A 17,498-nucleotide genomic window follows, 5' to 3' on the forward strand; every position below is an offset into this window, starting at 1 on the left:
ATGTACACAGTAAAGTCTTCAATCTGATGCGATGATACAAATTAATAACAATAGCTACAGAACGGTGGTAATACCCTGCAGTTGTGATGGGCATGCTGGAAAGATTACTTGATGTTTATAAAGCTCTTTGAGACTCTTGGATGAAAGTCAAGCTAGTGATGCACAGGATTTATTATTCTATTCAGCACTTCAGTATCCAAGGCTAGCATCTATTCTAGTTGAAAAAGATTTTTACTGTATTGTAAAATGGAAACAAAATGAAATATATACAGCGCCTGGTGCTTTATATATAAGGCACAGGCAGCACGGAAACAGAATCTCATTATTGAAATGGATGTAGCTGAAGCTGTTACGCACAGTAGGTAAAAGACCAGATTCAATGACCTCTTATTCCATTTAATCAAAATTGTTAGTATATGGTTTTCCAATGGCCAACACAAAAAAGTGGTGTGTTTTTTTTTTTTTTTTCCCCTCTTCATCAGGTATTTCAACAGTTTGTAATAAGCCTTTGTAGCTGCTTATGATGTGAATCTTAGGCAGACTTGACCAGCGGTGAAATGAAAATAAAGTGGATGTGTGTCTAACAAACAAAACCACAGCTCCTCTGTAACACCCCGTGCACTTAACCACCACATCTTAACCATTCAGCGAGGCTGCTCTCCCTCTTTCCCTTCCCCACCACAAGCTTTTGTTCACTTCACAGCCTCCCCCACTGCTCTATTTAGATGCGGGTCCCCAGAAAGTTCCCCCCTCCAGTTCTGCACTCACAGAGCACAGAGGGGAGACGATGCTGTTTTAATGGTGCTAGTTATGCTATATGTGGTCTTGCTGTTTCTAGGAATAGACATGTTCAGACATCAATTAACATCTAATTGCTGGAATTAATCTTGTTCCTCCGCTACAGATGCCACAGAGATCAAACCAAGCCCATTTGCAGCTCTATTTTTAATTTAGTGGAATGACAGATTTTCCATCCAGTGAAAAATAATTAAGTGACATGCTGTCCAGAGAGTACACAGTTCAGGGAGCAGGATGTTTATTAAGAAATGAAACAAGCAGGAAGAGATCATAATTGTTTGTGTCAAAGCAAAAGCATCTTTGTTACTGCAAGTCTTTCCTCTTCTTCAAACCTTCTCACCAGTATTTCTCCTCACTCCTTCCTGCTTGAGTGATCCCCACAGAGACAGCAAGGCTCACGAGAGTAGCTTGGGAAGGAACTGAACTTGTCACCCTGGCAGACATCCCCTAATTCTCAGGGCCAGCTTGTGCATAAGATGAAAAAAAAAAAAAAAAAAAAAAGGCCTGGAGAGTAGATAAAACAAGGAACTGGAGAGAAGGGATGAAAAAACAATATATCAAGATATCAAGCAAAATATTTTTCCAGCACTCCCTTGAAGCAGCATGACACATCCCATCCTCTTTATTACCTGCTGAAGAGAGAAGTTGCAGGCCCCAGATAAGGCTTTGTACTGTATTTTGCAAGCCTTTGTGCTGAATGAAGCCAAGCAGCCTTCAGCAGATGGCTCCCAGTCTTAAGCTACTGCTCCAGTTCCGTATGTACATGGCAAGGAAGACTTGAGCCTGGCTGGTGAAGTCAGTGCGGAAACAGGCTGGAGCATTCAGCAGGAGAAAGCTGAATCCTTTACAGTACGAGCGAGCCTGCAGCAGGTCCAGGTCAGAAAGCTGTCTGAGCATGAGCCTCTTACAGGGCTGTGTGAGATAGCCTAAGAAAGCCGAAGCAGGCATTCTGCCCACTTACAACACCAACTAGTAAACCGCATTTCTTACTGTATCAAAAGGCACTGTGACACTTCCTCCAGTTTTCAGAAAGATCTGAACCCCTGCTTCCCTCTTCCTGTCCCAGTTGTAGCAACATCTTGCTGGTAAGCAGGTCCTGAAACAGAGGAGAGATCTGCCCCCTGCCAGGAGGAGTATCAGCTGTCAGAGCTGGACACGGTGGAAGAGGCTGAGGACATATCAGTGAAGCACCAACAGCAGACAGCAGGGTTTCCCAAGAAGCATGGAAGAACAGTAGGGTGTGGGGAGGGAAGGGGATCTAAAAGAGTCCCTGATTTGCACTGGTTTAGGGCATCCTTTGTGGGGGAAGGTCAACTGGCATGACATACAGCTTCACTCATTTCCAGTTTGTGTCAATCCAATTGCTCTCTTGGTTCTTCAGCACCAGTGACTAGATCAGAGTTGATCTCACCCAAGTCCACCAGCCCCTTGCTTCTGTTTTTGTCATTTTTGAAATACAGCATACCCTGTAACAAAAAACACCAAACCCCACCTTTTGCTCCCTCCTTCTTTCTGTGTAGAACATTGCCCCTTCAACGCCTTCATAACAGCTCAAACTCCTTCCAGATATGCAGCTCAAGGAAAAGGTGCATGTGTGAACCTTTCCGATACCTTTACAGTAGGTTACTCCCTTTGTGAGGAGCCCATTTGGAGTGAATGAGCACCAGCCAGCTCTGCACCCAAAGAAATTGCAAAAATTTCCAAGAAATGAAGAGTGGTGGAAGAGCACTGCCATTCCATCTGCTCTCACAGGCTTTCAAATCCCACTCTCTTGCTTTAAAAGGGGAGTGGTGCCCAGAGCTTTGGCAACCAGACCCATCCTTCCCACACTCTGTGGCTGTCCTAAGGGTGATAAGTGTTGGTGGAGACTTGACACACTTGATTCAAGAAACTCCTGGTTGCTGTAGAAAGGGAAGATGCTCAAAATGAGACTCAGTTTGATAAGACTTTCCTAGGAATAGTTCACAGTTATACATAGTTATATGTGGGTGAAAGAGAGAGGCAGGCTGTTTGTAGCAATCTGCAGTAAGAAGTAAGACAACAAAACCAAACCCATTTCTTCAATGCGCATCATTAGTTACTTAATTTACATTCCTGCCAAGCAGCAATAAATATCCTTCTGCTGCTTCCCATTCCCCCCCCCTGCAACCTTTCCATTAGGAGCTCAGCTGGAGGCAGGGAGGGAGAGGAGAGGAACAGAGAACCTATGGCATAAACCAAGTCTTAGTTCTCAAAATACTGATACATAATTCTGCCAACACATGTCAATCCTGACTTATAACCTCTGTGCCCCCTGTGGTCCTTAATCATCTATGACAGTGCAGCTCCAAACCACAAACACAAGCTCACAACCAATTTGACTTGTTTGCCACTACTTCTGCTTACCTTATTCCCGGAGTTTTCTGCTGTCCCTCCCAATAGTAGCCTGCCAAATTCCTCAAACCATGATTCTGGCTGCTAGCATCAATACCATGATGATACAGGACTTTTCTGAAGCAAAATAAAATTGTATGACCATTGGGAGAGCAGAACAAGTCTATTCCATACTGTTTCAGTCTACTCTACGGTGAATATGCTTTCTTTAAGAGACTGACACTGCAATATGACAAGAATGTAAAGAAAATTGAACCCTTCCCAGCAAAGAGGTCTTAACACCCCGTCCAGCTGAAAGCCCCACAGAACACAGCAAGCAAAGACTTTCCAACTGGATGGCAATTACATCATTTGCAAATTATTTTCTGGTAAGGAAAAGCATTTGCCATCACACCTTGGAAATATATCCTATGGTGTGGAAGAAAAGAAAATGCAGAATTGAAACTTGCAAATAAGGAAATTAGCTTTAATGTAATTCCTCTGCATAGAAACAGTACTTAGAAAAGTAAGACATGCTCAAACACACTCACATTCAGAGATCTCCTTTCTTCACACATCTCAAAGGCAGAGACAGAGATACTGAGACCCAGGAGCAATCAGCTTCCTTCTGCAGGGTAACAGCTACAGACCCCAGCTCAACAGTAACAAACAGCTACAATTAGGGCAGTTCAAACATGAGGAAAGAATTCAGATTGCAAAGCACAACAGAGGTTTGGGGAGCAAACCACAAGTACAGAAGTAATGCCAAAAGACACCAGCAGACCCTGCATTAGATTCTGAAGTCACTTTACACATCATTTGTAAATAACAACCATGATTTTACTAAGTAGAAGAAAGGGTACATAGACGAAAGAATGCAGTATCCAGTTTCTGCCTTTTATATTGCTGCAAAGCAAACTGAAACGTGACTTACGTTGCTGCCTCAGTTTACCATCTATATTAATGATGATACTAACATTCAGACACTTAAAAAAAAATATTTACTATCTTGGTTTGACAAATGCAACACTAATTGTGTTTATCCATGCTAGTCACTTCTATCATACTCATTAGCTCTACTTGAGGACATCACAGCTTTATTAGAGACACCAAAACTGCTTCATAAATTTCAATTACCTAGTACAAATCATTACTACTATTTTATTAACTCTTGTGTAATTGCCTGTTGTGTATGCAATTACAAAGTTAATATATGTAAATCCCACTTTAGAAGCTCTTTCTGTACCTTTTATCTTCATACCTAGCATGTTCATGCTTACATTTTTTTTTTTTCATTAGCTTCTTCATCATCCAGAAATTTTCTCAGTACTTAAGCATACTGGTGTGATTTTAGACATTGAACTATATTTTTGTTGGTGATATTGCTTACTTCCAAAGCAGCCATTTGAGTTTCTGAAGTACAGATATATATTCATCTTGCCGTTTAGATGTATATAGAAACATTTACCAAAAAAAAAAAATTGAAAAAGAGGATCTTCTTTTTTTTTTTTCAAGAGGGGGAGAAAAAGAAGTCACCAAGCTGACTCTTGGGCATAACTAAGGTATTGAGATCTCAAGTACAAAAAGCCTTGACTCAGCTGGTGTGTGTTGATACAAGGGTCTCCTCTCACAGTACACGTGAGGACTTAAAACGTGCACCTAGGGAAGGCAGCATTTGGTACTGAGCACTACTCCAAGGACCATTAGTAATTGGAAAAATGCCTCTGCAGTTCCTGAGGCAGCGATCAGAACTCTGGACTCCCAAGCTGTCTGAGTACTTCATGCAGGAGCCAAATTTCCTTTTCCCATGTGTTATTTTCTGCATGAAGACACAGGTAGCAAGTACTGAAGTTCTTTCCCAGTAAGCTACAGGCTTACTTCTGGGAACAGCAACAGATCTGACTTTGGGAGTCATGAGCTTGCAAATAATCTCTCACTTACTGCAGACTTTCTCTAACAAGGTGTTACATACCACAGTGACACCTCCATCTCCTCTCCCCAGTGATGATACATAAAGGAAAAACTAAGAGCTCTCTTCTCTTTGCAGGCACCTCTGCTCAGTAAAGAGCTCCAGACCACATCCCAAGTGTGTGAAGGCGCCTTTCTGTGCTAAACACCCAAACTCCAGAGAGAGCCGGGATGGCTGCCATACCTTTCTGCTCAGTGTTTTCTCCTGGGCAGGCCCGTCCTGTGCCCAACGCAACATCCTGGCATTCGCTGTGCCACAGCTAGCTCTAAGGTCTTTTCTAACCTTAATGTTTCTGTGATTCTGTGATTCCTACGCCTCACTCAAGGAGAGCAAGCAGGAGCTGATCCAGGCTCCAGACTGGCTCCAAGAGCAGGTGATTAAAATTAAAGCTTTCTGACATTTGAAGTGCCGCACTTCATTGTGATGAATTGTTTTCGGTATCTAACTCTTCGAAACTGACATAATGAAGCTGCACTTGCCTTCCTCAAAAATTAACAAGCACCTGAAGGCAAACACAGCAAGTTAATTAAAAAAAAAAAAGTTTGGCGGGGGGGGGGGAGTGCAAAACTAAACTGATGAAAAGCAGAAAACATCTGTAGGAGCTATGAAGGCATTTCAGACCACAACAAGAGGGGAAAGGGTGGGCAGGTCCCGTAGAGACCCCAGCCTTTCCTAGAGCGTGGTGCAAGGAGGAGAGCAGCACTTTGGGGCCGGGACACCTGGCAGCGCCCAGAAGCTGCCCCACGCGTTAGGGTCGCCGAATGGCAGAGTGGTTTGGGTTGGAAGGGACCTTAAAGACCACCTGGTTCCAGCCCCCTGCTATAGGCAGGGACCCCCTACCACTAGAGCAGGCTGCCCCCAGCCCCCTCCAGCCTCGCAGCCCCGCAGTGACGGCAGCCCGGCGGTCTCCGGCTCCCCCTGCCGGGGCCGCGCCGCCGCCATCCCGCTGCCTTCCCTCAGGCCCCGCGGCCGCCGCCGCCATGACGGGCGCGGCCCCAGCCCCGGGCAGCTCCTGGCTCCTTCAGCGGAGGGGACCCGGGGCAGCGTCCAGGGGCTCGCTGTTGGCGGAGGGAGGAAGAGGAGAGGCGGCAGGCGAAGCTCATGGGGCCGGAGGGAGCCCTTCGAAGGGACGGGGAGGCCGGCATGAGGATGGGCGTGCAGGCTGCTGTTGGCTTGGGGTGCCCCGAGGCAGAGGGGTCGGAGCCCCGGCTGGGTGCGGAGTTGCCCCCGGGTCGCTCGACATGGTGCCGGGGGATTTTCAGGCATTTCTCGGCCGGGCCACGGAGTTGGTGGAGCTCCAAGGAGCTCTGAAGGTCGGGAGATGGCCGCTGCAGGGAATTGTCTTTGGTTCGCCAGCAGCCGCCTTGCGAGGCTCTCCTAGGAGAGGCTGCTTTGTTGGCTCTGTAAGGTGGTATCTGATGAGGGCGAGACACCGCTCCCTAGGAGAGATAAGCCACCTTTCTTGTAAAGACTAATCTCGTTTTAAATTTGAATGGTCTCCTTTAATAGAATAAGTTGTTTTTATCGTTTTTTTCCGTCTGTACAAAACACGCCAGATTTGTTGCTAGAGATAAAGCTATAGCAAAGGACAGTGTTTAACAAAAGTATCAAAGGATTTCGCACAAAGCAATACTCAATATACGCTTCACGTTACTAATACCAAGGAAAGAAATAGATGGCCATTGTAGATCATCCATCTCCAGAGGAAAAAGGACTTTCCACAGCAGGTTTTGTGTAAAACTTGTGGCACTCAGAAGGTCCTGGTGTGTTATTTCAACTGTGTTTCACTGAGGATCATACAACAAAATAGTGAACAAACTAGTGAATAGATGTGCTTGCCTTAAGCTCACAATGTCAACCATTACCCACCTGGATGGCTGTCTGGAAATCAGAAAGCATTAAAAAATTTTTAGGTTGCTTTCCCTTCACTCTTTGCTCACCCAGCAGCTTGGCAACACTTGCTTGGGATTCTCTGCAACAAATTATGTGGAAGAAGCAAAACTAAATATTGCCTCAGCTTCCATAGCAGCGTGAAACTCATACTGTAGCTCAGATAAATCTTCCTTTGAGGTCTTGGCCAGAGAAAACATTATTTAACTCACCTCGTTTTATTTTTTTTTTAATAAAATTGTTTTTAAAATCTATGAGGCACATCAGAGGGGATAAGGCGTGCAAGGACAGCAAATCTGCTGTCAGCCAAATAAGCAGCTAAATGCAATAAGTAACCAGAGGAAGCAGAAGGTCCTGAAAACAAGCCTGTAAAGGTGTTGAAAGGCCCAAGATAGCCGTCTAGTAGATGAGTGAACGGTGTAGATGAGTGCTCTCAGCCACCCAGCACGGAGGATGAGGATGAGGAAGCTGCCACTTCTCAGGGCATGTGCAGTAGGGCTCCAAACATAGGCACAGCCACTTCCAGGGCTAGAAATACACAGTATTTCTATATGTCTGACTACTGACACAGTAGTCAGACAGAAGCTAGCTGAAGGTCACAAGTGAAAGGAGAATCCAGTCCTACTTACAATGTGACTGTCGTACAGGGCTTAGATAGCCTGCCATTTCAGTTCACTGAAAGTACTTGGCATCATTCAGTAATGACTGAGGCCAATTCAAGCAAATCTGGAATTGACCCCTCATCTTCCTTTCCCTTCCCCAGGATGAGACAGGCAACACTCACCTTTCTCTGATGCCATGTGTCCAGTAAATCTGAGGCACGTGGCAGCATTTCTAAACCTTTACAGAAGGGACAGTAAGTAACGTGCCCAGGCTGCTTGCCTGCTCATAATAAAAATTAAAGTGCAAATGGAGATTAGGGAAGGAACATGACCGTGATCTTCCATAACTAGTACATACAGAAATGCACAAGGAAAAATCCCAACATCCATTTGCTGGAAAGCGACACTGTTGTAAAACTGTTAAATCCGAGTTGATGCCATTATTCCCAAATGTTTCATTGATTTCTTACATTGCCAAAAACATTATTAACTGCCCAGAAGACTGTGTGCCCTTGCTTTCGCATTTCTCCATTTAAATAGACGGAGACTGTGGGAGATACTTTCAAATAGAGAAGCTGTAAATTTAAGCACTATTTGATTTTCAGAAGTGCTGAGGTTTCTTAACTGCCAGTGAAATGAATTGGAGGGGCATTTGCTCAGTACTGCTAAAAATTAGGGTGGTTTTGCTCAGGTAGTGCATTAACATTAAATAAATAAATAAATAAAAGCCTTGCACGCACACCCAGGTTGAAGATTTTGACCATGATTTTTATCAAATGTCAGCTAAGGCCAGGTGCAAGATCCTTGTGGCAGTGGCACATGAAGAAAATCCTCATTGAATTCTTCACATGTTAAGAGCAGCAATTTCGACTCAGCTTTTCTTTCTCAGTAGCACACTGTTCTGCTCTTTTAGTATTTAGATGCTCATTAAATTGTCCCTGTTGGGCAGAGGTGGGGTGTGGCAGGGGATTGATGCCTAAAATTTCTGACCCTGGCAGTGGAAAGCCCTTTTTTTTTTTTGTTCTTTAGGAGGGGAAAACCTATAAATATATTTGTTTACCATGAAAATGCAAAAGGGCCTGTGGTCCATTAATTTTTCATATGGAAAAAGATATAAACAGGTTGCAAGTTTAAATAATTTACTTAGAAGAGGTAACAGCCTCCCTTTTATCTGACTCATTCATTTTTCAAATACAGATGTTGCTGTGAAACAGACTGCTGCTGGCTCCTGAGCGTTTTGCAGTGGTGTGGTTTTACTGGCTCAGTGGAAACCCCAAGTGATCAGTCCCTAATGCCCACATCATTAGGATCAGCCCCGAGGATCAGCCCCTTCTTGCCACAGCCGGATCAGGTGAACAACAGGGTGTGAGGGAAGAAAGGCCCTGCTGGTCAAGACGTCTGTAGTACGACGCACAGGTGAAAAGCAAAGAACTGTCACTAAAGCAGACTAAAGCTCTGTGGTGATGCCCTTATGAATTTATTCTCAAACCTTTTGGGAATACTGTTTCCCACTGCAGTTATTAGATGGACAGCAAGTTTTGCAGGGCTTTAGTCATCCTGTTCTCTGGTGTAAGCTCTATATCAGGAAGAGGAATGGCACCCAAACCTTTTCTGGCTACATATTACGGTATTGTTGAATTTGATAATTATGATTAATACTGTGCGGAGGGTTATAAACACAACAGTGCTAAATACAGATCAAGAATAGAAAATGTTTGCAATGCACCCAAAGCATTCAAAATACTTCACAATATCAGAAAAAATGAAAAACTGTTTACAAGCAGTACACATTTTCAGAAATCTCCATCCAAATATCAATGTTGGAAACATTTCTTTGCCAAGTATTAACTCTAGTTAGAGACTGAATCAGAAAACAAAATCTTCTGCCGCTTTCAGCACCTTTCCCAACAAGAAAGAGCATCAAAAGTGTAACGATAAAGAGTTGTTTTTTTTTTTATAAGGTATTGCTTTCACACCAGGGAAAGAAGTTTGGGAAACACTACCACCTCCAGCCTCTACCCCGTCAGGAATGGTATTAGCAACAAAACTGGCAGAAGAAGAGAGTCTTAATCTCTGCTGAGCAGCATTGGGGTGTAACCACTCACAAAACTATCTACAGTGCAAGGTCTACTAATAAGAAACTAGATCAGTGTCTCTTGTCTTTCACTACAGAACGTCCCTTTTAAAAGGAAGTGCGTAGTGAAATAATTGTCTTCAAAATTCCACGTTACAAAGCCATCAGACAGATGGCACCTGATGGGGAATGTGGCTGTTTTGACCTAACTTACGCGTCTGAGAGGCAGAGCATTCTGCATTTAGGGTGGATGGTTAAACCATGCTTATACTATTTGCTAATGATTAGTTTACGAGAGCTGATTATTTAAGATACTAGCTGTTTTCCAACAGCTATATGACTTCACAGGACAGGCCCATATCAGCCTGATTTCAGATTGCAAACAATATAGTGTCAACCAGTGATGAGTGTGAGTGCAGTCCCTCTGCTAAAATTTATTCTCACAAAATACTCAGTGAGTGAGCTCCACTTACAGAAGCTGTTCTCTGTTCAGAAACAAAATTCCAACTCAGTGGGTAAATAATTTGCTGCAGACAGCTTGTGTAGATTGACTGTGGCAGGCTGGGCATGCTGTCACTGTTCTCTTGTACCCACAAAAAGCACTTGTAAGGGTACGTGCTGCAGATCAACATAACGGAGAAGCAGAACATCAAATATTTTCTGTATGGAAAAAGTGAATGTGATGCTTTTGTCAGCTGCTTCCAGTAGACGACATGAAGCTGTGGGCAGGAAATGGGAAGCTCTAATATTACAAAGCTTTTCTAAAGGGCAAGTCAGCCAAGCACTCTCTGAAATTTCCAAAAGAACAAACACACATATTCCAGGTAAATCTGCTGTCTGGATGGATCTGTTTACAACATGCCTTATCTCGGAGGCACAGCTGAAATAATAACAAGGATTTTGATGCTGGTGAGTTACTTTACATATGCCTTATTAAAACTCAGGGTGACTTGGGAATGTGAAATATTTGCTGTAAGACACAGTCGTGTCAGTACCAGGGACCGACACGTAACAATGCCCCCATTGCTGGCCAGCTTATGGCTGCGTGCTCAAGGGGGGTAAAATATAATTTGTTTAATGGAGGAGGGGGCTTGAGGAGGGTGTGGGAAAAGGGAGAATATGTTTAAATCACAGAAGTTGTGGGTGGACAACCTAGTCTACAGTCTACATCTGTATCAGTGTCACTGTCACTTGAGATGGTAGCAAAGATATGATTTATTCCTTCAGAGGTTTTACAAGGAGCTGAAGCCTCCAAGCAGGTTGGAGAAGGAACTGCAGGGGGGACCTGGTACAACGTAGTGCTTTTCTTATTAAAGGCGCATGATTAGGCTGTTGTTTACTGCGCTTTCTAACCTTGGAGGTTTGAAGCCTTTTCGTGCTGACCATGCCAGGCTACAATCCCAGTGCACAGATCCTTGCTGCGAAGGCAGTCAGCTACCCAGTGGGGATAGTTTGCGGCTCCCTCCACCTCCCTCACCCAGGAGAGGAAAGTAGCTTCATCTACACTCTGCAGAACACCTGAAAGTTCCAGCAGACTTCACAGCAAAAGAAACCAGATACTGAAACAGCAGGAACCTTGCCCCAGGCATCTCTGGTCCACTCCTGCCTGCCATCAGAGCACAGTTGGCTCTTGCACCCTCCAAGGAAGACCTGCATGTTTCCACCAGCTCCTGAATGATCTGTGTCATCACAAACATAACAGTGCAAATGATTATTCACTGAAGCTGGGGGCTTTTCACCAGGACTTGTCTATTAACATTCACTCTCAATCCATATCCACAAAGGTGAAATGTCAAGGGGAGAGAGGGCTCATGTTCTTTACAGCTTCACATTAAGTAGAACAATTGATTCTTCGTGGAACAGCAATACTGGCACAGAGGTATCAATCAAAATCCTGCTCTCTAGCCCACAAGTGTGTTAGCATGTGGGTATCAGAAGAACATGCCAAAAGAAGCAACGTGACTTTACTTTTCAATATATAGTAACAAAGAATTTCTGATCCTCCATCTGACTCCATCTTCTGCTTTTTGTCTCTGAAGCAGGGCAACAGAACATCCATGCTCTGAATTACTCACATCCAGTGTTTGAGAACGTAGAAAACTGATTACAGTACTATACTCTGCCAGTTCTCCAGACATCTTACAACACTTTGTAAATGCTAATTCAGCCTCAGAAATTCCACTAAGATAGGCTGGAGTCAGGATGTTCATTTTTAAATATGGGAAGACCGAGGCACAGCGGAAGGCTATGATTTATACAGTATTGCATCAGGAAGAGATCTCAGAAATACGAAATTGCTGCCGCAGAGCAGACTGGTTGGTGAAGGCTGGGTCCCTATTCTCACTGAACTCCTATGCAATTTACGTGCTTGTCCTATAGGTTTTGGTCACACATTGGCAGTTGCCACCACCAGATAAATAAGAGAAAGGCATAAAATCCCAGGACTCATCATTCTGAGGCCATACATTCCCAGGTCTGTTGTGTCTGGTTCCTGTTGTATCACTGAGGGCATTATAATTCTGGATAATCTTTGAAGGGTAAAATGAAGACTTCCTGTGAATTTTTGTGTCCCCACAAATGGACAGGCATTGGAAAAGGAGGCTGGTTTTGCTTTTGCTTTCTACTGCTGTAACTGAAGTGCCTGAAGTTGGACACCTAAAATCCTTCTTTTGCAGTACCACATCTTGAGTCAAAGGGAGGAAAGAAAAGTGTCCTCTACCTTCAAACTCCATGAAAATAAATTAGTCCTTTATTAGGAAAAACAAACAAACAAACATACTTTCAACTTCCATTCATATATTTTTCCAGGAACACATAGATATTGAAATCCATAATGTTTTGGGTTGTTTGCTTTGTCTGAGAGCCATTTTTAACTTATTACTTCCTAAAATCTTCTTTTATTCCAGTCTGTAGGATAGATGCAAGTTAAGTAATTCTTGGCAGAGGGTTGCTGGTGTTCAATTTTCCTTTAGTCATTAGAGAATCAGGATGGTCTATTAGTGTAGTTGTAGTGAAAATACAGTTCTCCTTCATAGTCTTTGGAATGACAAAGCAGCTGATTTTAGCAGTTGGTTACATATTCATTTTAATTGATTTTTCCTTCCTCCCCCATTAACCAAGAAGAGGAACATTTCAGATTACTGCTGTCCCCTGCAGTTTTCCACGTTCTCTCAGGAGGTGAATGGATCCAGAAGGCGAGTGAAACCTGCTTGGTTCTCTCAAAATATTTGAGTACACGGGATTTCCTTCAATAATTTTTCATTTAGCTGCCTTTTCTTCAGCATATGCTGAAGGAAATCACAGAGCCATTTTGTGTGGCATGGAGCCCCAACTGCAAACCTTGGCACACTGAAACCTCTCAGCGCCTGAGCCACACTGGCAGGCCCAGGTGGGCAGGCAGGACAGCATGCAGGGACAATTTCCAGAGCCACGGGGAGTAAGCCAGAGCACAGCTGTGCACGGTAGCTCCCCTCTGCTGGATTTAAGCTAACACCATGCAGAACTGCTGCCTCACACCTGCGGCTCCGTGCTCCTGCTTCCAGGGCCCGCTGCTTCCAGCCACGATATAGCTGTGGACCTAGAGCAGGGCCAGCACTGCACTGGATCAATGAATCCTCTCTCTGGAGGTCTGGGGAACACCTGAGTGACTCTGCAAGAGCCAACCTAGCTCTGGTATGGCCAGAAACAATACGCTTGGCTTTACTCAGACCTGCACTGGACACGGACATTGGGTTTGTTACATTGTGCTCTCAGGTGCCCCCAGCAGCACCTGTATGATCTAGGTTTCTCATCTCACAGGTTTCCCCTTTGCCTTTGCTAATGGAGGTTTTACTACAGGATCTTATCTCCCATCTCCTATCCAATAGGATTTTTGTGTGCACAAAGAAGGATAAGTATGGCAGATGAGATCTGCAATTTGCTAAACAGTGTAACTGCAGCAACTCAGCACGCACTTCCCCGCTCCTACTTGCATGCATTTTGCATGAGATTCTAAAGATGAAAAACCTTACAGATATGACTTTATCAAACACAGCCTTGTTCTTGGCTCGTTTGGTGTCCCAGATGCTTTATTTACTTGCACAGAGACAAGACAGACAGACTGAACCTGGAGCAGCACCTGCCTTCCATTTCCAGGAGGCTTGGGAGTGACCAGGCGGAGTGCCAAGGCCGAGGAAGCTACTGAAGTGGCCACCTGACACCAAGAAAAATGGACTGGTTTCTCCAGCAGGGGTGTTAAATTAATTAACTGTAGTTTCCAGTATATTTAGTAGACTTTGGGCCTTTCATGTTCAGAAGAAGCAGCACTTTGGAGGGAAATAACAGTAAATAATTTTGAACTAGCTGATTATGACTACTGTTTCTCCTCTTCTAGCTATTCTCCCAAGACCTTGGCTGTCTTTTTCAGTTCAGTTGTGTGCATGATTTCCTTCAAACTGATTTAATAGGAAGTGTATTTGCATGCACATTTCGTTTCACTTCAGCGTCTCCAAAACTAAACTTCTCTGGAAATTTTGGCTTCCTGAATCTCTGCTTTTTTTTTTTTTTCCTCTACCACAGTTTCTCAATTTTCTCTTTGCTTATTTTTTTTGCTTTGGCTGAGATACAAATTCTGAGGTTCGAGCAACTTTGCTTATTAAAGTTTCACTTTTTGAAAGAACCAGAAAATAACTTCTGCACTGCCTTTTTTATTTATCTTAGTTCCCACCTCTTTTTTTTTTTTTTTTTTTGTTCTCTTATTCTTCATCACTTACACCTCTCTAATCTTTCTTTTTCTTTCCAGCTTCTCTCCACTGTGGAGTAGAAACTCCTGTTCTTCTCTGTGGTCTGGCAAGTTTTTCCTCTTAGCCGTGCTGGGTGGATGTTTAAAATGAAAACTATGTCTTGGCAATTAAACATACCTCAATAAAATGTGAGCCTTTCTTTCCTTTCCATTTGCAGTCAAGTTACAGTCATCAATTATACAAGATCCTCCACCTGACTGCAGGGACAGTCTGGCAGTCAGAAATGCAAGTTCACTCAGAGTTTCACTTTTTAACCTATCTGCTGAGGTCTAACTCTGCCTCTTCTGAGCTTCTATCCTACAGAGAGCTTAAACTGTCCTCCATCTCTAGACTGTAAATACTTGACCTGGCATTGTGTTGAAGGATACTGGTTTGCTATTTTGCTGCTACAACCCTCAGAAAGGGCTTTCTCTTGATCAGAGTCCACAAAATTAATTCCTACAGGTCTCAGCCTAGCTGGTGGGTTAGTAAGCCGTCTTGCTTCCTGACATCAGAAGAAGGATATGACATGAATACAAAGTGGCCATGAACATGGAGAGCACTGCAGTTATTTCCAGTTCATATCTTTACCAGCTGTTAATCATGCCAGCAGTTTCCTCCCACTCTGCTTCACGTGGTGAGCCTCCTCATTTCCTTTAATCACAAATTAGTGCACTTGTCAAGCAAAAGGATTCTCACAAAGTCCAAGGCTGCTCTGAATTCAGTGATTGTCAGCCCCGACAGCCTTTCAGCTAAATTTATTGGGTATGTTTTAGCAACTCCATTCACGGAAAAACACTTTGTCACCAAGCTGAGATACCATATTGATCCCTGCTGGTTATATTGTAGAGTAGCCACTTTCCTGACACATGCTAGTGCCAAAGGGATGCTTGCAGCAAATGCACGCCGTTAAATGATTGCCCAAAAGAGCAGGAGCAAGGCCCAGGAAAGAGGAGACAATAATGTGCAGAGCTTTGAATTTATTCATCTAAGATGCCCTGCTTCGCTTGTTGGTTTCTCCACCCTGTCTCAGCACATTTTTCCCCTTAACATGGATGTTCCTCCCTACCTTCATAAATTGTAAATCTTATTTCCCAGACTGAATATAGCCGTGCTGTTTAGTGGAAGCACACCAAGCTGAGCATCAGTACAAGTACACAGACTTCTATAAATGTCTTGATTTTTTCCCTTAGGGAAGCCATAAGTCTTGTCTGGTAATCCAAACCCTGTTAAAGGGATATTTAGACAAAACATTTTTTATATTTTGAAACACAGATGTACTATTAGAAAGACACCTGTTTTAATCTCTTTTGCCTCTTTGTATGAATGAAAAAATCAACGCCCCAAGTTAAATTTCTTATGTTGGCAGATAGCTGGAGCAAACCTCTATTAAAGGCCATAGCAGGACTGAATACACTGGCTGCCTTCTGTAGTTTTAAAAATGTAATTAATATATCATACTATGTTTTCTACTGATAGAGACCACTGCTCTGTGGATTCAATTTTCATGTAATAGACATTTGGGCAAGTCGTTTTAAATCCATGATACAGTGTCTGGTATACAAAAATCTCTCTCTGTATATTTTTTCACTATAATTGCCCTACCTTACCTATTATGCTGTTTTTGGAATTAAGAGCTCAAGTTCCCTAATGCAGGGATCCCATAAACTTTTTGCATTGTATAGGTGTTTAGAATTAGAGTGACTTAAATATATATATATATAAAAGAAGAGAACAACATGGCACTGATTCCAACTTTGAGAGGCCCTCATGCATGTCTCTACCAGCTTTTACTTCCCATACAATGGATTCTGGATTAGACTTGGAATTAAAGACTGCAGGTGGGTCAACTGTGAGTGAGGACTATATGCTCAATATTTTTACAATATTTTATTTATATGGCTCTTCGGGTAGGCTGCTGCCCATATAAAGCAAGTTTAAAGCACCCATCTAACTGATCAGAAAACAGTGTTTTTACCATAGACACTTAAGCACTGAAGTTGTTAGCTCAGCAGGCTTTTCACAGAATCATCTAGGTTGGAAGAGACCTCCAAGATCACTGAGTCCAACCTCTGACGTAACACTAACAAGTCCTCCACTAAACCGTTTCACTAAGCTCTGAATCTAAATGTCTTTTAAAGACCTCCAGGGATGGTGACTCCACCACCTCCCTGGGCAGCCCGTTCCAATGTAACAACCCTTCCAGTAAAGTTCTTCCTAAGATCCAACCTAAAACTCCCCTGGCACAACTTTAGCCCATTCCCCCTCATCCTGTCACCAGGCACGTGGGAGAACAGGCCAACCCCCACCTCACTACAGCCTCCTTTAAGGTATCTGTAGAGAGTGATAAGGTCCCCCCTGAGCCTCCTCTTCTCCAGGCTGAACAAAGCCAGCTCCCTCAGCCACTCCTCATAAGACTTGTTCTCCAGACCCCTCACCAGCTTCGTTGCCTTTCTCTGGACTCGCTCAAGCATCTCGATGTCCTTCTTGTAGCGAGGGGCCCAAAACCGAACACAGTACTCGAGGTGCGGCCTCACCAGAGCCGAGTACAGGGGGACAATCACTTCCCTAGCCCTGCTGGCCACACTGCTTCGTATGCAAGCCACGATGCTGTTGGCCTTTTTGGCCACCTGAGCACACTGCTGGCTCATATTCAGCTGACTATCAACCATCACTCCCAGGTCCTTCTCCGCCAGGCAGCTTTCCAACCACTCATCTTCCAGCCTGTAGCTCTGCTTGGGGTTGTTGCACCCCAGGTGTAGGACCCAGCACTTGACCTTGTTGAACTTCATGCAGTTGACCTCAGCCCATCGGTGCAGCCTATCCAGATCCTCCTGCAGAGCCTTCCTACCCTCGAGCAGATCGACACACGCACCTAACTTGGTGTCATCTGCACACTTACTGAGGGTGCACTCAATGCCCTCGTCCAGATCATCGATGAAGATATTAAAGAGGACTGGCCCCAGTACCGAGCCCTGGGGAACGCCACTAGTGACTGGCCTCCAGCTGGATCTGACTCCATTCACCACAACTCTTTGGGCCCGGCTATCCAG

The 17,498-nt window shown here is 43.9% G+C and overlaps 1 long non-coding RNA gene across 4 annotated transcripts; it reads right to left on the reverse strand.

The window, feature by feature from the left end:
- Positions 1-428: 428 nt before the first annotated feature.
- Positions 429-5,748, reverse strand: LOC137853799 (uncharacterized). 4 transcript variants are annotated; one of them, XR_011094715.1, is made up of 4 exons: positions 3,897-4,078; positions 3,702-3,805; positions 3,184-3,288; positions 429-2,699 (listed from the first exon to the last, which is right to left on the reverse strand). It is a non-coding gene; the product is annotated as an uncharacterized lncRNA (long non-coding RNA). The 4 variants fall into 4 exon arrangements; XR_011094718.1 differs by lacking the exons at positions 3,702-3,805; positions 3,897-4,078 and adding an exon at positions 5,303-5,748; XR_011094717.1 differs by lacking the exons at positions 3,702-3,805; positions 3,897-4,078 and adding an exon at positions 4,085-4,686 and having other exon boundaries at positions 430-2,699.
- Between the last annotated feature and the right edge of the window lie 11,750 nt (positions 5,749-17,498).

This window comes from Anas acuta, chromosome 3 (genome assembly GCF_963932015.1).
Source record: "Anas acuta chromosome 3, bAnaAcu1.1, whole genome shotgun sequence".
In the NCBI taxonomy this organism is placed as follows: domain Eukaryota; kingdom Metazoa; phylum Chordata; class Aves; order Anseriformes; family Anatidae; genus Anas; species Anas acuta.